Source organism: Arachis hypogaea, chromosome 7 (genome assembly GCF_003086295.3).
Source record: "Arachis hypogaea cultivar Tifrunner chromosome 7, arahy.Tifrunner.gnm2.J5K5, whole genome shotgun sequence".
NCBI classification, from domain to species: domain Eukaryota; kingdom Viridiplantae; phylum Streptophyta; class Magnoliopsida; order Fabales; family Fabaceae; genus Arachis; species Arachis hypogaea.
The window spans coordinates 69,218,828-69,235,209 of record NC_092042.1 but is presented as its reverse complement, the minus strand read 5'-3'; the positions used below and the strand labels follow the sequence as shown (position 1 = coordinate 69,235,209).

Below are 16,382 nucleotides of genomic sequence, written 5' to 3'. Positions count from 1 at the left end.
TTTTGCTCAAATCCCTCAATTTCAATCAGAATTTACCTGAAATCACAGAAAAACACACAAACTCATAGTAAAGTCCAGAAATGTGAATTTAACATCAAAACTAGTGAAAACATCCCTAAAAGTAGCTTAAACTTACTAAAAACTATATGAAAACAATGCCAAAAAGCGTATAAATTATCCGCTCATCAATGGCCTTGCATTCTCCTTTTGGATTTTCTTCTGTATTGCTTGGAAGAGTACTAGGAGGGAGTTCAGTAATTTTCTTGCTCAGCTGACCCACTTGTGCCTCCAAATTTCTAATGGAGGACCTTGTTTCAGTCATGAAACTTTGAGTGGTTTTGATTAGATCAGAGACCATGGTTGCTAAGTCAGAGGTATTCTGCTTAGAACTCTCTGTCTGTTGCTGAGAGGATGATGGAAAAGGCTTGCTATTGCTAAACCTGTTTCTTCCACCATTATTATTGTTGAAACCTTGTTGAGGTCTCTGTTGATCTTTCCATGAAAAATTTGGATGATTTCTCCATGAAGAATTATAGGTGTTTCCATAGGGTTCTCCCATGTAATTCACCTCTTCCATTGAAGGGTTCTCAGGATCATAAGCTTCTTCCTCAGATGAAGCTTCCTTAGTACTGCTTGGTGCATTTTGCATTCCAGACAGACTTTGAGAAATCATATTGACTTGTTGAGTCAATATTTTGTTCTGAGCCAATATGGCATTCAGAGTGTCAATCTCAAGAACTCCTTTCTTCTGAGTAGTCCCATTGTTCACAGGATTCCTTTCAGAAGTGTACATGAATTGGTTATTTGCAACCATTTCAATCAGCTCTTGAGCTTCTGTAGGCGTCTTCTTCAGATGAAGAGAGCCTCCAGTAGAGCTATCCAAAGACATTTTGGATAGTTCAAAGAGACCATCATAGAAAATACCTATGATGCTCCATTCAGAAAGCATATCAGAAGGACACTTTCTGATTAATTGTTTGTATCTTTCCCAAGCTTCATAGAGGGATTCTCCTTCCTTCTGTCTGAAGGTTTGGACTTCCACTCTAAGCTTACTCAATTTTTGAGGTGGAAAGAACTTTGCCAAGAAGGCATTGACTAGCTTTTCCCAAGAATCCAGGCTCTCTTTAGGTTGTGAGTCCAACCATGTTCTAGCTCTGTCTCTTACAGCAAAAGGGAATAGCATAAGTCTGTAGACCTCAGGGTCAACCCCATTAGTCTTGACAGTGTCACAGATTTGCAAGAACTCAGCTAAAAACTGATGAGGATCTTCCAATGGAAGTCCATGGAACTTGCAATTCTGTTGCATTAGAGAAACTAATTGAGGCTTAAGCTCAAAGTTGTTTGCTCCAATGGCAGGGATAGAGATGCTTCTCCCATAGAAGTCGGGAGTAGGTGCAGTAAAGTCACCCAGCACCTTCCTTGCATTGTTGGCATTGTTGTTATTTTCGGCTGCCATGAGTTTTTCTTCTTTGAAGAATTCGGTTAGGTCTTCTATAGAGAATTGTGCCTTAGCTTCTCTTAGCTTTCGCTTCACGGTCCTTTCAGGTTCGGGATCAGCCTCAACAAGGATGCTTTTGTCTCTGCTCCTGCTCATAAGAAAGAGAAGAGAACAAGGAAATATGGAATCCTCTATGTCACAGTACAGAGATTCCTTGAGGTGTCAGAAGAAAAGAAAAATGGAAGGCAGAAGTAGAAAATTTGAACTTATCAAAGAAAGATGGAGTTCGAATTTTGCATTAAGGAATAGTTTTAGTCCATAAATAGAAGGATGTGAGAAGAAGGGAAGTGGTTTTCGAAAATTAAGTAAGAAATTTTGAAAACGTTTTGAAAAACACTGATTAATTTTCGAAAACCAAGAGTGGGAAAGAGATCAAATGATTTTTGAAAAAGATTTTGAAATTAGAAATTAAAAAGATTTGATTGAAAACTATTTTGAAAAAGATGTGGTTAAGAAGATATGATTAGTTTTAAAAAAATGTGATTGAGAAGATATGATTTGAAAAACATTTTTAAAAAGATTTAATTTTGAAAATTAGTAACTTGCCTAACAAGAAAAGATATGATTCAAACATTAAACCTTTCTCAACAGAAAAGGCAACATACTTGAAGTGTTGAATCAAATCATTAATTGATGGCAAGTTTCCTCAAAAATGGAAGGAAATTGAATTTGAAAAAGATTTGATTGAAAAGATATGATTTGAAAAAGATTTGATTTTGAAAAATTTTGAAAAATTGAAAAAAATTTGCATTGAAAACAGAATCTTCCCTCTTGTGCCATCCTGGCGTTAAACGCCCAGAATGGTGCACATTCTGGCGTTTAAAGCCCAAAACTATACCTTTTTGGGCGTTAAACGCCCAACCAGGTACCCTGGCTGGCGTTTAAACGCCAGTCTGTCCTTCTTCACTGGGCGTTTTGAACGCCCAGCTTTTTCTGTATAATTCCTCTGCTATATGTTCTGAATCTTCAATTCTCTGTATTATTGACTTGAAAAGACACAAATTAAAAATATTTTTGGATTTTTAATAAAGAGGAATAATCAAAATGCAACTAGAATCAAATAACAATGCATGCAAGACACCAAACTTAGCAGTTTGTATACTAATGACACTAATGAGAATGCATATGAGACACATAAACACTCAAGTCAAGAGAATTCAAAGATCAGAGTAATGAAATCATCAAGAACAACTTGAAGATCCTTAAGACACATGAATGAATGCATGCAATTGACACCAAACTTAAAATGAAACACTAGACTCAAACAAGAAATATTTTTGGATTTTATGATTTTGTAATTTTTCTGTGTTTTTCGAAAATTAAGTGGAAAAAAAGGTATCAAAATTCTTAATGAGAATTCCAGGAATCATGCAATGTTTAGTCTAAGACTCCGGTCCAGGAATTAGACATGGCTTCACAGCCAGCCAAGCTTTCAAAGAAAGCTTCGGTCCAAAATACTAGACATGGCCAATGGCCAGCCAAGCCTTAGCAGATCACTGCTCCAAAAGCAAGATTGATAGAAATCAACAAGCTCTTGTGATGATAAGTTGAAACCTCGGTCCAATGGAGTTAGACATGGCTTCACAGCCAGCCAGATTTCAACAAATCATCATGAAACTCTAGAATTCATCTTCAAGAATTCCGAAAAAAAAAATACCTAATCTAAGCAACAAGATGAACCGTCAGTTGTCCAAACTCAACAATCCCCGGCAACGGCGCCAAAAACTTGGTATGCGAAATTGTGATCACCACTTTTCACAAATCAAATAATCCCCGGTAATGAATCCAAAAACTTGGTGTTCAATACCATGGCATAAACACAACTTCGCACAACTAACCAGCAAGTGTACTGGGTCGTCCAAGTAATAAACCTTACGCGAGTAAGGGTCGATCCCACAGAGATTGTTGGTATGAAGCAAGCTATGGTCACCTTGTAAATCTTAGTCAGGCAAACTCAAATGGGTATGGTGATATACGAATAAAGCGTAAAGATAAAGATAGAGATACTTATGTAATTCATTGGTAGGAACTTCAGATAAGCGTATGAAGATGCCTTCCCTTCCGTCTCTCTGCTTTCCTGCTGTCTTCATCCAATCCTTCTTACTCCTTTCCATGGCAAGCTTAAGCAAGGGTTTCACCGTTGTCAGTGGCTACCTCCCATCCTCTCAGTGGAAATGTTCAACGCACCCTGTCACGGCACGGCTATCCATCTATCGGTTCTCGATCAGGCCGGAATAGAATCCAGTGATTCTTTTGCGTCTGTCACTAACGCCCCGCCCTCAAGAGTTTGAAGCACGTCACAGTCATTCAATCATTGAATCCTACTCAGAATACCACAGACAAGGTTAGACCTTCCGGATTCTCTTGAATGCCGCCATCAGTTCTAGCCTATACCACGAAGACTCTGATCTCACGGAATGGCTGGCTCGTTTGTCAGGCGAGCACTCGGTTGTCAGGCGATCAACCATGCATCGTGTATCAGGAATCCAAGAGATATTCACCCAATCGAAGGTAGAACGGAGGTGGTTGTCAGTCACACGTCCATAGGTGAGAATGATGATGAGTGTCACGGACCATCACATTCATCAAGTTGAAGAACAAGTGATATCTTAGAACAAGAACAAGCAGAATTGAATAGAAGAACAATAGTAATTGCATTAATACTCGAGGTACAGCAGAGCTCCACACCTTAATCTATGGTGTGTAGAAACTCCACCGTTGAAAATACATAAGAACAAAGGTCTAGGCATGGCCGAATGGCCAGCCTCCCAAAGTGGGTTCAATCATAAAAACATGATCAAAGATCCAAATACAATAGTAAAAGGTCCTACTTATAGAGAACTAGTAGCCTAGGGTGTACAGAGATGAGTAAATGACATAAAAATCCACTTCCGGGCCCACTTGGTGTGTGCTTGGGCTGAGCATTGAAGCATTTTCGTGTAGAGACTCCTCTTGGAGTTAAACGCCAGCTTTGGTGCCAGTTTGGGCGTTTAACTCCCATTTTGGTGCCAGTTCCGGCGTTTAACGCTGGAATTCCTGAGGGTGACTTTGAACGCCGGTTTGGGCCATCAAATCTTGGGCAAAGTATGGACTATCATATATTGCTGGAAAGCCCAGGATGTCTACTTTCCAACGCTGTTAAGAGCGCGCCAATTGGGCTTCTGTAGCTCCAGAAAATCCACTTCGAGTGCAGGGAGGTCAGAATCCAACAGCATCTGCAGTCCTTTTTGGTCTCTGAATCAGATTTTTGCTCAGGTCTCTCAATTTCAGCCAGAAAATACCTAAAATCACAGAAAAACACACAAACTCATAGTAAAGTCCAGAAAAGTGAATTTTAACTAAAAACTAATAAAAATATACTAAAAACTAACTAGATCATACTAAAAACATACTAAAAACAATGCCAAAAAGCGTACAAATTATCCGCTCATCAACTTTTCTTTCACTCTAAGTGTTTGTTAAAATGCTTTCACTAGTTTTTGAGTAGTTTCCTCTACTCTTGGCCTAGGATAAGGGAATTGAATGACCTTGGGTCATTGGGTCTCAATGAATTGGTAATTTGAGAACCCTTGGTGATCAATTTGATATCCATTGTCACTAGCCTACTACTAGGTTAATTAGTAGTGAGGTTAGACTTTATGGGTTGATGTGATCAAGCCTATTTGACGTACTTCAAGCCTAGGAGTAGATATTACGTACTTAAGGCTTTGGAAGTAGACTTAATAGGTTGGCCTCTCATAATTATCAATATATGGTTTTTAGACAAGGATGGTAATCTCAATTACCTATGTCTAGCCAAGAGTACTTTTCAATTTCTTTTGTTAGTTCTCTTTACTCTTGGCCTAGGTGGAGTAATTAGTGACGCTTGAGTTATCTAATTCCTTTGATTAATTGACAATTGGAAGTTGCTAACTGATTTGGATACCACTAACACTAGTCTTTCCCTTGGGATTTGGCTAGGACTTGTGGAATCAAGTTAATTCATCCACTTGACTTTCCTCCATGGTTAGAGGTTAACTAAGTGGTAGCAATGGACAATTTGTGGTCACAATTGGGGAGGATAACTAGGATAGGATTTCTAGTTCTCATATCTAGCCAAGAGCTTTGTTAGTTGTTAGTTTATTTTCATTACTATTTACATTCCATGTCTCTTATCCCAAAAACCCCAAAATATACTTCATAGCCAATAATTGACCATTTCATTGCAATTCCTTGTGAGACGACCCGGAGTCTAAATACTCCGGTTAATTCTTATTTAGGGTTTGTACTTGTGACAAAATCATATTTTAATTTGATGCGAGAGTTGTTTGTCGGTTGGGAACTATACTACCAACGGAATTATTTTGTGTGAAAATCCTAACCAACACGATTCTTGCTATCAATGCATTGATTGAGGAAAAGATGAGAATGAATTTGATCCGGAGAATGCAACATCTTCTAAGCCCAATGAATTCCCCATTTGTAATCTCACCCATTCTCTTTACTTTTCGCCATTTATTTCCATGTTCATCTCCCCAAATCTCCATTTAAGATTCTGCACCTTATTTTCTGCAATTTACTTTCGCGCCATTTAATTTCTGCAATTCTCAACTATATTCTGTTTAGCTCAACTAGCATACTCTTCCAACTAAAGTTGCTTGACCAATCAATCCCTGTGGGATTCGACCTCACTCTATTGTGAGTTTTTACTTGACGACAATTCGGTATACTTACCAAAGGGAAATTTGTTTAGAGACAAGTTTTCGTGCATCAAGTTTATGGCACCATTACCGGGGATTGATTTGGTATCAACAATGATTAAGTTGGAAGTTCACTAGATTGAGCTTTTTTTCTTTCTTTTTGTTTATTTTATCTAGTCATTTACCTTCAGTTTATTCAGTTTCTTCCTCATCCCCTCACCCCTCGTCATTTTCTTTTTTTTTCTTTGTTATTATCTACAATTCTGCTCACTAACCCACTAACTGTTTGATAATTTGCACCACTCACACTAACAGCCACTCTAACAAGAATAATCTCTTCATTTTATTTCTTGTTGTATACTCTGTTAGTTGTATGACAGGGAGAAGAAGCGGAGCTTCAACTTCCTTTGATTCAGAAGCTGAGAGGACCCTCCATAGATTAAGGAGGCAAGCAAGAGGAAAATGAGTTGTTGGTGCTGAGGAAGAGGAAGAGTACTTTGAAACAAACATGGAGGAGAACTTGGAAAACAATCATGAAGGAGAAGCTCACAACCATGCCAGAGAAGGCCCAGTGAATCATGCTGGGCAAGAAAGGAGAGTTCTAGGCTCTTACATCAATCCAAACCCAGGAAATTGTAAAAGTAGCATCTAAAAGCCCACCATACATGCCAACAACTTTGAATTAAAACCCCAGCTCATTACCCTTGTCCAAAACAACTGCTCATTTAGAGGAAGTGCCCAAGAAGATCCCAATCGACATCTAACCACCTTCCTGAGAATATGCGACACTGTGAAGTCTAATGGTATTCATCCGGATGTCTATAGATTGCTTTTGTTCCCCTTTTCACTCAGGGACAAAGCATCTAAGTGGCTGGAATCCTTCCCGAAGGATAGCTTAACAAATTGGGAAAATGTGGTGAACATTTTTGGCAAGATTCTACCCTCCTCAAAGAATTAACAGGCTGAGAGCTGAGGTGCAATATTTCAGGCAACAAGATGGTGAAACTCTCTATGAAGCATGGGAGAGGTTTAAGGACTTAACAAGAAGATGCCCACCGGACATGTTCAATGAATGGATTCAACTTCACATTTTCTATGAAGGTCTTTCTTATGAGTCAAAGAAGGATGTAGACCATTCATCAGAGGGCTCTCTAAACAAGAAGAAAACAATTAAAGAAGCCATAGATGTCATTGAGACGGTAGCTGAGAATGACTACTTCTATGCTTCTGAAAGAAGCAATACTCGAGGAGTAATGGAGCTGAACCACATAGATGCATTGCTTGCTCAAAATAAGATGATCACCAAGCAGCTCACAAATCTCACCAAGAAGGTAGAAGAAAACTAAGGTGCAGCATTCATCACTTCATCACCAGCTCAAGAAGGAGTGAATGTAGGAGAAGAAGGTGATTGCGAACAAGCTAACTATGTTGGAAACTCACCCAGACAGATCCATGATCCATACTCCAAAACTTATAATTCTGGATGGAGAAATCACCCTAACTTTGGGTGGGGAAATCAACAAGACCAAGGCCAAGACCAGAGACGCCACAACCATAATCCCAACAACAATGCAACTCACCAACATACCTCACAGAGATCCTATCAAGACCCACCTAATCACCCTTCGCAACCACCTACTCTCAACCCACCATCACCAACCGAGGATAGACTTTCCAAAATTGAGACTCTACTTGAAAGCATATGTAAGGAAATTCAAGATAGTAAAGTTTTTCGGTAAGAAGTGCGATCCAATATGCAAAATCAAGATTCTGCCATCAAGAAACTTGAAACACAAATTGGCTACCTATTCAAGCAAGCCCCTGGCCACAACATTCATAGCAACACTAATTCAACTCCAATGGAGGAGTGTCAGGCTATCACCCTAAAAAATAAGAAGGAATTGAGAGAGACCCACAAGAAACCACCAGAGAAAAACTTGGATGAAGAAGAAACGGGACAATAGGAAACTCAAGTCACCACTCCTAAGTCACATCAAGAGGGAGAAGTGCTAAAACCATGTTTTTCAAAAGCCCTATACCCCCAGTAATTAAAGAAGAAGGGAGAGGACAATCAATTCTCAAGATTCTTGGAAATCTTCAAGAAACTACAAATCAACATACCCTTTGCTGAAGTAATAGAGCAAATGCCACTCTATGCCAAGTTCTTGAAGGAGTTGATGACCAAGAAGAGAAGCTGGAAGAACAATGAGACTGTGGTACTCACCGAAGAATGCAGTGCCATCATCCAACACAAATTGCCCCAGAAATTGAAGGATTCTGGGAGCTTCGAAATCCCTTGTATCATAGGGAAAATCATAGTGGATAAGGCTTTATGTGATCTAGGAGCTAGCATAAATCTGATGTCCTTAGCAATGATGAGGAAAATGAAGATTGAGGAGGCCAAACCAACAAGAATGGCCCTGCAACTAGCAGATCAATCATTGAAGTTTCCTCACGGAATAGTAGAAGACTTATTGGTGAAGGTGGGAGATTTCATCTTTCCAGCAGACTTCATAGTATTGGACATGGAGGAAGGAGCCAAAACCTCTATCATCTTAGGAAGGCCATTCTTAGCCATTGCCGGAGCCATCATTGATGTCCAAAAGGGTGAACTTGTCCTTAGACTACATGAGGAGAAAATGATATTCAATGTGTTCAAGGCCATGAGTTACCCACAAGACTCATTGGGAGAATGTATGAGGTTGGACTCGGTGGATGCTGTGGTGCAAGAGACTTTTAAAGAAGAACTTAAGGAGTTAACAGAAGAAGAGGAATCAGCATCAAGCGAAGAGGTTGCAACAGCTGAAATGCATGTTCAAGGCACACAAGAAGGGAAGGATGAAAGAAAGGAAGCCACCCAAACTTGAGCTAAAGGCATTGCCGCCCACTCTCAAGTATGCATACTTAGGAGAAAGTAAAAGCTATCCAGTTATTATAAATTCAGCCTTCAGCCAAGAACAAGAGGAAAAGTTGCTTCAAGTGTTACAAAAGCATAAGGATGCCATATGATGGACACTTGCTGACTTGAAGGGAATCAGTTCAGCCATATGCATGCATAAGATACTATTGGAAGATGATGCTAAACCTTCCATTCAACCCCAAAGGAGGTTGAATCCAGCTATGAAGGAAGTGGTACAAAAGGAAGTCATGAAGCTGTGGCAGGGAGGAGTAATCTACCCAATTTCGGATAGCCCATGGGTCAGTCCAGTCCAACTGGTCCCCAAGAAAGGAGGAATCACTGTGGTACCCAATGAAAGAAATGAGCTAATCCCTACAAGAACTATAACAGGATGGAGGATGTGTATTGATTACAGAAAGCTCAATGAAGCCACAAGAAAAGATCACTTCCTACTTCCCTTCATGGATCAGATGCTGAAAAGACTTGCAGGACATGCATATTATTATTTTCTAGATGGTTATTCAGGATACAACCAAATAGTGGTTGATTCAAGATACCAGGAGAAAACATCATTCACTTGCCCATATGGAGTGTTTGCCTACATGCGCATGCCATTTGGGCTATGTAATGCACCTGTAACTTTTCAACGCTGCATGCTTTCCATCTTCTCGGATATGATAGAAAAGTTCATTGAAGTTTTCATGGATGACTTTTTAGTATTCGGAGATTCCTTTCCTAATTGCCTAAATCATCTTGCCTTGGTATTAAAAAGATGTCAAGAGACCAACTTGGTCTTGAATTGGGAAAAATGCCACTTTATGGTGACAGATGGAATAGTCCTTGGCTATAAAGTTTCTATCTAAGGTATTGAGGTAGACAGAGCTAAGGTGGAGCTAATTGAAAAATTATCTCCACCAAGTGATGTCAAGGCAATTAGGAGCTTTTTGGGGGCATGCTGGCTTCTACAGAAGGTTTATCAAAGATTTTTCAAAGATAGCCAAGCCCTTAAGCAATCTCCTTATGTCTGATACACCATTTATCTTTGATGAGAAGTGCATGCTTGCATTTGAGAACTTAAAAAAGAAGCTGTCCTGAGCTCCTACCATCACCTTACCTGATTGAAATCTACCATTCAAACTGATGTGTGATGCATCTGATTTCACAGTTGGGGCAGTGTTAGGACAGAGAAAAGAAAACTTGGTGCATGTCATATACTATGCCAGCAAGGTCCTTAACGATACTCAACGAAATTATACCACCACCGAAAAGGAGTTGCTGGCAATAGTATTTGTATTTGACAATTTTAGATCATACCTCATTGGCTCTAAAATTATTATTTTCACTGATCACACAGCACTCAAATATCTATTTGCCAAACAGGAGTCAAAACCAAGACTAATCAGATGGATCTTATTGTTGCAGGAATTCAACATTGAGATTAGAGACAAAAAGAGTGTGGGAAACAAGGTAGCAGATTATCTATCTAGAATCTCTTGTGAAAAAGATGCTACACATGATACAAGCATAAATGAGTTCTTCCCAGATGAGCAGTTAATGTTGGTTCACAAAGCACCCTGGTTTACAGATATTGCCAATTTTAAAGCAGCTGGTGACCTACCCCCTGGGATCAACAAACATCAAAGAAGAAAACTCATCAATGATGCTAAGTATTTTATTTGGGATGAACCTTATCTCTTCAAGAAATGCTCAGATGGAATCCTTAGGAGGTGCATTTCAGAAGAAGAAGGACGAGAGGTCTTGTGGAGTTGTCATAGCACTAGCTATGGAGGTCATTTTGGAGGAGAAAGAACCGCAGCAAAGGTACTGCAATGTGGGTTCTTCTGGCCCATTATCTTCAAGGATGCTAAGGAACTGGTGAGGAGCTGCAATGAGTGCCAAAGGGCTAGAAATTTGCCCAAGAGAAATGAGATGCCACAGCAATACATTCTAGAACGTGAACTGTTCGATGTATGGGGGATCGACTTCATGGGACCATTCCCAACCTCATATTCGAACAAGTATATCTTGGTGGCAGTGGACTATGTATCTAAATTGGTGGAGGCTGTGGCAACCCCAACAAATGACAACAAGGTAGTCATAAACTTTCTTAGAAAGAATATATTCACCAGATTTGGAGTCCCACGAGCTCTCATCAGTGACGGAGGGAGTCATTTCTGCAATAGACCATTGGAGACACTACTCCTAAGATATGGGGTGAAGCATAAGGTTGCCACACCTTATCATCCCCAAACACGTGGGCAAACCGAGATATCAAACAGAGAGTTAAAAAGGATATTGGAAAAGACAGTGGGGGCATCAAGAAAGGACTGGGCGAAGAAGCTAGATGATGCTCTTTGGGCATACAGGACAGCCTTTAAAATACCAATTGGGATGTCCTCATATCAACTGATGTACGGAAAGGCCTGTCACTTACCATTAGAGCCGGAGCACAAAGCCTTTTGTGCTCTCAAGACACTAAACCTGGACAGCACCGCTACTAGTAAAACGAGGATCTTGCAGCTGCAAGAACTGGAAGAGTTTAAGTCTCAAGCCTATGAAAACACCAAGATCTATAAGGAAAAAGCAAAAAGGAGACATGATCTCAACCTGGCACCAAGAAGTTTCGAAGAAGGACAACATGTGCTTCTCTACAACTCCAAACTAAAACTCTTTCCTGGGAAACTCAAATCAAGATGCTCGGGGCCCTTCCTAGTCACAAAAGTCTCACCTTATGGACACATAGAAATCATGGAAGAAAGCTCAAAGAGGACATTCACTGTGAATGGGCAAAGACTCAAACACTACTTGGGCAGCATGGGGGAAGCCCCCAAACAGAAGTATAACCTCAACTAGAGAAGCAATCGTCGAGCTAGTGACGCTAAAAAAGTGCTTTGTTGGGAGACAACCCAACCTGACGTAACTCTCTTTTCATGATTGTCTCAATAAAAACTTCAAGTTGAGTTCTCTGTATTGTGAGGAGCTAAGTTTGGTGTTGCACACCAAAATATTTCAAGGGTAAATGTGGAACTCTAAGTTTGGTGTACCACCAAAGACTCCAGCTGAAGAGTGCATTACAACCCTTCAGTGATAAAGCATTGCTCTAACAACCAGAGAACTCACTTGACAGAGGTTTAATCTCTAATGCATAGTTTGTCTTTTTTTAGCTCATAGTTGTTTTCTTAATAAAAGAACATGAGGTTTCTGCATGTATTTAATTTGCTGCATTAGGCAAGGAACTAAGTTTAGTGTTCACACACCAAATTAAGTTCAGAAATTCACAAACATACATGCATGATAACTGTTTTGCAAGTACTTAGGGAACAAGCAACTTCTAATAGTGTTACAGGAATTCAATCAATCTTAGGGAATAATCATACCTCATCATCCAATGAGACAAACAAGGATGCAAATGCTAGGATGATAATGCCAAGGAAGACATCATGAGGTTGTATTGAACTGTCTCAGAGTTGCAGTACTTTAATTGGAAAATGATTGAATATTGTCCTAGAAACTTTCATATTCTGCTTGCCTCTTTATTCACATCCAAGTGTGCTAATCTAGGTCCCTAGCTTTCATTTTCATCTTGCTTATATGTATGCTTGTCCTTTAAGTCAATCAAAAAGAAGATGTTATGAAAAGAACAAGAGTGGAGTTATCTTGTGAAGTAAATTCTGAATGTTTGTGGTGGGGTGATTAATTAGCTAAGTTGGTTCACCAACAAGGTAGGAAGGCAACTATCTATCTTGAATCATATGCTTGAAACACACCCCAGGAGACTAGCTAATTGATAAGATCCTAATAAAAAAAGAGAAAGAGCAATAAAAGTTGAAAAGGAAAGAAAAACAATAAGAGATAATGCTAGGCACCAAGGGCTTGAAGATTGAGGCATGTGTCTGTGGTGTTCATGTGCAAAGGATATGCTTGGATGAATAACATCTTAGGGGTGCCTTATCACTTGGTAACTTGGGTTAACTAATCCGGGATTATCAGCTGAAAGTCCACTATCAAGAGTAATCTTTGCTACATAGCACTTTGCGAAGGACCATGAGGCAACGTTAGTGGTCACATTAGTGCCACTAACATTGAAGTTAATGTGGACCATTTTTTGGTTGGAACGTTAGTGAAAAAGGTGATTGCCACTAACGTTCTCGAACCCACATTTTCACTTAACGTTAACACCACTAACGTCCTAACTAACGCCCATGCCTAACCATACTTTTCTGCAAGCTGAGCCCACTGAAGGTTGTAACTTCTTTAACTCAAGATCTAAGGCCCACATCCAAGACTTGAAGAACTCACTAGAAGATCAGGAAGAGTAGTATATATAGGAGTAGTTTTGAACTATAGAGAAGCTTGGCACTTTAGAGAACTACCCTCTGCATATTTACTTTTCTGCATTTCCTAGTTAAGCATGTATACTTCACTACCATTTTCCATTCCTAGAGCTATGAACAACTAAACCCCTTTCATTGGGTTAGGGAGCTCTGTTGCACTTTGATGAATCAATTATAGTTTTCATTCTTCTTTCTATTTCTTTTCTCTTGATTTACTAGAAAGCTTTCGATCTTAATTCAATTGGTTAGTTGTCTTGGAAAAGAAACTCTCCATAATTGGATCTCCTTTGAGCCTTGGAAACGGGATGAAGAGATCATGCTAAAAATGCTTTCTCATGTTAGACCAAATTGGGTTTTAGGCAGATATAGTGACATGTAATCCTCCCAACACTTTGATTTGGAAATATATGTGGTATAATCAGTGACCATACTTCATCTCTTCCCAAGAGCAATTAAATCAAGGAATTGGGAAATTGTTCAAGCTTAGAGAAATTGGATTGCCAAGGAATTGGGATCCAATCACTTAAGATTGCCAAGGAGATCAATGAATGCATTGATTGAGGAATAGATGAGAATGAATTTGATCCGGAGAATGCAACATCTCCTAAGCCCAATGAATTCCCCATTTCTGATCTCACCCATTCTCTTTACTTTTTGCTATTTATTTCCATGTTCATCTCCCCAAATCCCCATTTAAGATTCTGCACCTTATTTTCTGTAATTTACTTTCCCGCCATTTAATTTTCTGCAATTCTCAACTATATTCTGTTTAGCTCAACTAGCTTACTCTTCCAACTAAAGTTGCTTGACCAATCAATCCTTGTGGGATTCAACCTCACTCTATTGTGAGTTTTACTTGACGACAATTCGGTATACTTGCCGAAGGAAAATTTGTTGAGAGACAAGCTTTTGTGCATCACTTGTTTAAAAAGGGTGTTGATGGAATCTTGAGAAGGTGTATTTCACTAGAGGAAGGGCAGAAAGTGTTGTGGCAATGTCATGGATCTGCATATGGAGGCCATTTTGTGGACAAAGAACAGCAGCAAAGGTGCTCCAATGTGGATTCTTTTAGCCAGCGATTTTCAAAGATGCAAAGGAATTAGTGTCAAGGTGCAATGAATGCCAAAGAGCTGGCAATCTACCCAAGAAGAATGAGATGCCACAGTAATTCATCCTAGAACTTGAGCTGTTTGATGTATGGGGAATTGTCTTCATGGGTCCCTTCCCTACCTCATACTCAAACAAGCACATTCTAGTGGCAGTGGACTATGTGTCTAAGTGGGTGGAAGCCATTGTAACCCGAACAAATGATAATAGGATAGTCATAAACTTCCTTAGGCAGAACATCTTCAGTCGCTTTGGAGTTCCCAGAGCCCTCATTAGTGATGGAGGAAGTCATTTTGGCAACAGATCATTGGAAGCCCGCCTCATGAGATATGGAGTGAAACATAGGGTTGCAACACCTTATCACCCTCAAACAAGTGGGCAGACAGAGGTATCCATCAGAGAGCTAATAAGGATCCTAGAGAAAACTGTGGGAACTTCAAGAAAGGACTGGTCAAAGAGGTTGGACAACGCTCTTTGGGCATATAGGACAGCCTTCAAAACACCTATTGGGATGACCCCATATCAGCTGGTGTATGGGAAGGCATGTCACCTACCCCTTGAGCTTGAACACAAAGCCTTCTGGGCACTCAGGCTACTAAATTAAGATAGTAATGCTGTCGGAGAGAAAAGGATCTTGCAACTGCAAGAATTAGAAGAACTCAAATCTCAAGCATATGAAAATGCCAAAATTTACAAGGAGAAAGCAAAGAAATGGCATCACCAAAAGATAGCAAGAAGAGAGTTTGTAGATGGTCAAAAGGTGCTACTATACAACTCAAGACTCAAGTTCTTCCCAGGGAAGCTTAATAGAGGACAAGACACAAAGGACTTTTACTGTCAATGGCCAAAGGCTAAAGCACTACTTGGGAGACTCTTTGGAAGAGCAGAAAGTGAGCTACAACCTCAACTAAAGATGGAGGAATGTCAAGCTAATAACATTAAAGAAGCGTTGGTTGTGAGGCACCCCAACATTCATATCCTTTTGATTTCCTGCTTTCTAGAAGTATTTTAGGATAGTTAGTTTAGATAGCTTAAGTTTCAGTTAATCTTAAAGTTTTCCATAATTAGTTTGTGATTGATAGCTTAGGAAGTTAAAATTTAAAGTGTTTGTTAGTTAGTATTTTTTTTACTGGAAGTGCAAGGCTGCTGGGTTCACTCATTAACATTGATTGAATTAGGTTGCAAATCTAGCTAAAGAGCTAAGTTTGGTGTGGCCACTAACCCACTTAATTTAGGCTTACAACCACTTAACTGGATTAACTTTGAAAGTAAGCCCAAAAATTAAGTTTGGTGTGGCCACCAACATATGATGATCGCATAGCAAGCCCAACATGTTCTTAATTTGAATGCATTAAATAAATTGGTTAAGCATATAAGGCCACTTTAATGTGTTCAGAGGGAGTTAGAAAAGGAGGAATGTGAATGAAGTAAATTTATTTCACCCTTATTAACACATTAAAAATCCAATGATAAACCCAATTTATTAGATGCAAAGAAATTAAGTTTGGTGTCCCAAGGGACACTCATCAAATGAATTTTAATTGCATGTTACAAAAAGGGAATATAAAGAGGTTCTTTTCACTAATGGATTTTTGGTTTCAATTTCAGGAGAGAGAATGGGGCCCACATGATTGATATAGCTCACTAAGAGAGGGAGTCAAAGTGTACTTACACTTTGGAACTCAACACAAGCAGATAAAAGGGTTGGCGCCTCTTCCCACGCTAGGCGCCACTTCCCAAGTGTGAAAAAGTTGAGTTGCTTTTACTTTCCACCACAAAGACCCCTTCCAGACAGCATCTCTCCCTTTTATAAAAGCCAAACACCTTCCCACCACTCTCCAAACTTCAATCACCAAAAGTTTCAC

The 16,382-nt window shown here is 39.6% G+C and overlaps 1 non-coding gene and 1 pseudogene across 1 annotated transcript; one reads left to right on the top strand and one right to left on the bottom strand.

Annotated features, from left to right (window-relative positions):
• Positions 1–943: 943 nt before the first annotated feature.
• LOC112704499 (small nucleolar RNA R71) lies at positions 944–1,051 on the top strand. Its single transcript, XR_003155122.1, has one exon. It is a non-coding gene; the product is annotated as a small nucleolar RNA R71 (small nucleolar RNA).
• Positions 1,052–7,136: 6,085 nt separating this feature from the next.
• Positions 7,137–7,238, bottom strand: LOC112704826 (small nucleolar RNA R71; annotated as a pseudogene).
• Positions 7,239–16,382: the final 9,144 nt, after the last annotated feature.